Genomic DNA, 5000 nt, shown 5'->3' on the forward strand with positions numbered 1-5000 from the left:
CTTCTTATTAACGGGTACCGCACGATCCTTCGATAAATACAAAAAGTCGTCGTAACAAGAATGTTCAACTTGAACACGAAGGAAAATCCCGAACATTCTCATATAAAAATATATCTATACATAAATGAATCTGTCGCGAATTTTACCGGCAGAAGGTTCGTTATGTAAAAAATGGATCGTATGCATGGTGTACCCGTTCGTTGCGACGTCTGAGTTAAAAGGAGGAGAGAATCGAAATTGTTAAATAGATACGCGCCAGGAAAGCGGAGAGATTTCGGAGAAGTAAGGAAGAGGTGAAGGTTATAAGAATCTCGAAATATTCTTATCGGACTTTCCTTTCTATAATTTTTATTCTTGATTCGTGTTGCGTACTCTCTCGACCCCGTGTGAAAACACGAGAGAGAATATAAAGAAATATTTTGGGACGTTTGGTAACGAAATGCATGGGTTTGCGAAAAAAAATTGTTAAATTTCTTGTTTTTTTTTTTTCGCCCGCTTCGTGAGAGACTCTCATTTTATTTTCTTTCTCTCTATAAATTTTGTCTTTGGACCAAAGGGAACACCCCCTTTTAGCCTCTCTCTATTTCGTGTTAAACGAGAAACGAAATTTAGAGTGTGACACGGAGGCTTTCACGCGGGGGGTGTCCGGGTAACCGATGGAAATCGAACCACGAAACCGCTTCGACGAACGAAGTCGCAACTTCACGAGAGTCCGCCTGCTTACGACGGACGATATGGTAACGTATCGCTTTACGGACCGGCTGAGAAGCGAAAACGATAGCGTAGTCTCCTTCGTTGGTAGACCGATCTGACGCCGGCCATGGAGTGTCCGTATTGAATCTCGCGATACCGCCAAGACGTCCAATATATGTAAGCAGCGAGCAGGAGACTCTGTGTTACGCGCGACAGCGCGTTTCGTATTTTCCACGGTTTTTGAATGACTTTACCACCCGGAACGGACTGAAAACTCGCCGCACGAAGAGAAATGCGTCACAGAGCGTTGTTTCATCGGCGGTTCTGTAGTTTTATACGGTCCTTTACCCGTCCATGGACGTTATCGTGTCGTCTTAATCATCAATCAGCTCGGGTAAATCTGTGAACAGAGCTATGACGGGACGACGTCCGAATACCGATACTCGATCTTGCGCTTGGATTGGAGTTAGTATTCTATGGACAATCGAACGAATTTATAAACCAGGTTAAATAAATCACGTACATACTGGTTTTCAGACGCTGAGTTGTTAAATATGAACAAAAATTTTTATACGATTACCCTGAACGGTGGATCACTTGGCTCGTGGGTCGATGAAGAACGCAGCTAATTGCGCGTCAACGTGTGAACTGCAGGACACATGAACATCGACATTTCGAACGCACATTGCGGTCCACGGATACAATTCCTGGACCACGCCTGGCTGAGGGTCGTTTATATAACTAAAGACTGCTTGCGTTTGCCTTTAGCAGCAAAAGGTTTTCTCTTCATTGTTAAATTTTTTTCGGTACCGCTCGTCGTTCGACTAGATAAAACGAAACTGTTAAACGCCGAAAAGTCGAACGTTTCGGAGCGGGATCCGATGGTCGAACGCGAGAGAGAGAACAACTTGCGAAATTGGCGAAAACGTACGAGCGATGGTTGGACATTTCGTCGGCGTTTGACGCGGAGAATGTTAAATGGAACGTTCGTGTCTCGCCCTCTCTTTGCTAGTGTTCATTTTTTTCACAGGCGACAGAAGAACATTTTCGTATATCTCGCAATTCTTAGTTTTTAGGATCTTCTCGGCGGAATGCGCTTATCTCGGCTTGCGTGAGTCGTGGTTTCTAGTTAAACCCCTAAAAGAGACCATATACGACCGCCCGTGAAAGAGCGCTCCCGAGTCGAAAACACCTAACTACAGAAGGATATTTAGACGAGAGAGAAAATGATTCTTCGCCCTGCGAGAGAATTGTTAGACACCAATTGAAGGAAGCAAGCCGAGAGTAGAGCGTGTTTACGGCGTTTCTCCGCGCTCCCGACGTTGTCTGAAATGATTGTCGAATTTTTTTTTCGACGGTGCGAAAGTTTATACAACGAGGGGAAAAGTTAAAAATAAACGTGCGACGGAAGCTCTTTCACGGTTAAATTATTACGAGATCGTAGCTTCGCCACGTTTTTTTTAACATTTACAAGCGCAGATCGCTTCGTTGTCGTTGATTAGAAGCGGAAGACCGCGCGATCCCAATACGGGTTCCGGTCGTCCAGTCCTCGAAGTGCATAATTGTGCCGGACGGACGTTGAAAAACCCGGACCGATCGAACGATAAACGCTTATTTGGTGATCGTCTTGCGAGAGTCTCCCTTCATTGTTGTTCGTGTGTTAAATTTCTTTTATCGAACAACGGTCGAACGCAAATGAACAATGACATTTACACCGAAGATCGATCTCGAAACGCTTTTGTTCCTCCTTTTGTGCGCTCGTGGTTTCATCGAACGATATATACACGACGAAGGTGTACCACGCACGTTAAAAATGGGATTTCTTTTTTCCTTTAACCCTTTATTCTCTGGACCATGATAAGTCACCGATGGTTTACATGGCTGTCTCTGGCATTCTCGCCCTTTTCTTGGGATTTTGCGTCGGAACGCGACAGCAAAAGAAAAAACGTATCGGACGATGCGTCTTTACGGTTTATCGACCGTCGAGTGTATATTCGAACGTAAATATGTTGTAACGGTATATGTATCCTTTAGGGGACAAAAGAAACATGAAACGATCGTGTGCGAGAGCGCGCCGAGGGTAAGAAGAAAAGGTGTCCGACCTTTATCTCCTCGTTGTCGTAGTCTCTCCTCGTCGTTTGTTTTAACGCGCCCTGGATAGATAAAAAGATATATCCGATTATAATATATACATATATACTCCGACGCGAGTCGAGAACAACCGGACGTCGTCGTCGTCGTTTTTTTTTTTTGTCGTTGTCCCGCCTGCCCGAATATGCGGCGTTTTAAGTGCCTTTTTTCTTTTGTCGAACAAAAGAGAGAGGAGACACCGAGCTTTCATTTTGGCTCGTACGTACCTTCGAGTAGTCGACGATATTGTGTTGATCCGAAAAGAGAAAAATAGTTGGTTATCGAACGATACAAGGAAAAAATCGAACGACATAATCCCTGTGCGTCGTTGGTATTAATATACCTTTCGTATTACGTGTCGAAACCCCGAAAAGAGCGTACAGTTTGTGGTATAACTTTGAAAAGAAATAATAAAATTTCGACGACCTCAGAGCAGGCGAGATTACCCGCTGAATTTAAGCATATTAATAAGCGGAGGAAAAGAAACTAACAAGGATTTCCTTAGTAGCGGCGAGCGAACAGGAATGAGCCCAGCACTGAATCCCGCGGTTAACGCCGCTGGGAAATGTAGTGTTCAGGAGGATCCGTTTATCCCGAGACATCGAATCGCGTCCAAGTCCATCTTGAATGGGGCCACTTACCCATAGAGGGTGCCAGGCCCGTAGCGACCGGTACGCGTCTCGGGTGGATCTCTCCTTAGAGTCGGGTTGCTTGAGAGTGCAGCCCTAAGTGGGTGGTAAACTCCATCTAAGGCTAAATATGACCACGAGACCGATAGCGAACAAGTACCGTGAGGGAAAGTTGAAAAGAACTTTGAAGAGAGAGTTCAAGAGTACGTGAAACCGTTCAGGGGTAAACCCGAGAAACCCAAAAGATCGAATGGGGAGATTCATCGTCAACGAAGCTGGCTCCCGTGTTGGTGCGATAGTGCCCCGGATGGTCCCGTTACGGCGGGTTTCCCATCGGCGTGGGCACACCACCCGCGGCGAATGTTCCGGCTATGTAGTCGTGCACTTCTCCCCTAGTAGAACGTCGCGACCCGTTGCGTGTCGGTCTAAGGCCCGAGGCGAAGACTGTCCGTCGCTTTTAGCGTACGATGACAGCCCCTTGGATGCCCGGCCGACTGCGCGACGGTACTCAGACGGTATCGGGCCGCAAAATTCTCGAACGCACTGCGTCCAGGACCGCCGCAAGCTCGTTCCAGTCTAGATACCGGATGTACGGACTTAGCGCCGTAACCGGGCCTGGCGGGCTGTTGGCAGGCGGAGTCCTTGGACTGGCCAAACTTTGAATTACCGGTCGGCGACGCTATTGCTTTGGGTACTCTCGGGACCCGTCTTGAAACACGGACCAAGGAGTCTAACATGTACGCGAGTCATTGGGATTTGATAAACCTAAAGGCGAAATGAAAGTGAAAGTCGTCCGTGAAGTCGACTAAGGGAGGATGGGCCTCGTTACGATTAGGCCTCGCACTCCCGGGGCGTCTCGTTCTCATTGCGAGAAGAGGCGCACCTAGAGCGTACACGTTGGGACCCGAAAGATGGTGAACTATGCCTGGTCAGGACGAAGTCAGGGGAAACCCTGATGGAGGTCCGTAGCGATTCTGACGTGCAAATCGATCGTCGGAACTGGGTATAGGGGCGAAAGACTAATCGAACCATCTAGTAGCTGGTTCCCTCCGAAGTTTCCCTCAGGATAGCTGGCACTCGACTCGAACGCATAACGAGTCTCATCTGGTAAAGCGAATGATTAGAGGCCTTGGGGCCGAAACGACCTCAACCTATTCTCAAACTTTAAATGGGTGAGATCTCTGGCTTGCTTGAATTTTCATGAAGCCACGAGATATAAATTGATAAAATTTTTCTTGGATCAGAGTGCCAAGTGGGCCAATTTTGGTAAGCAGAACTGGCGCTGTGGGATGAACCAAACGCAGAGTTAAGGCGCCTAAGTCGACGCTTATGGGATACCATGAAAGGCGTTGGTTGCTTAAGACAGCAGGACGGTGGCCATGGAAGTCGGAATCCGCTAAGGAGTGTGTAACAACTCACCTGCCGAAGCAACTAGCCCTGAAAATGGATGGCGCTGAAGCGTCGCGCCTATACTCCGCCGTCAACGGCAAGTGCGCAGGAACGGGATTTAGTTCCCGTTCTCCATGAAGCCTTGACGAGTAGGAGGGT

The 5000-nt window shown here is 47.5% G+C and overlaps 1 non-coding gene and 1 pseudogene across 1 annotated transcript; both read left to right on the plus strand.

Annotated features, from left to right (window-relative positions):
• The first annotated feature begins 1270 nt into the window (after positions 1 to 1270).
• On the plus strand, positions 1271 to 1425 carry LOC143266543 (5.8S ribosomal RNA). Its single transcript, XR_013041502.1, has one exon. It is a non-coding gene; the product is annotated as a 5.8S ribosomal RNA (ribosomal RNA).
• Positions 1426 to 3245: 1820 nt separating this feature from the next.
• Positions 3246 to 5000, plus strand: part of LOC143266545 (large subunit ribosomal RNA) — a 5139-nt pseudogene continuing 3384 nt past the window's right edge.

Source organism: Megachile rotundata, unplaced genomic scaffold (genome assembly GCF_050947335.1).
Source record: "Megachile rotundata isolate GNS110a unplaced genomic scaffold, iyMegRotu1 scaffold1369, whole genome shotgun sequence".
Taxonomy (NCBI): Eukaryota; Metazoa; Arthropoda; class Insecta; order Hymenoptera; family Megachilidae; genus Megachile; species Megachile rotundata.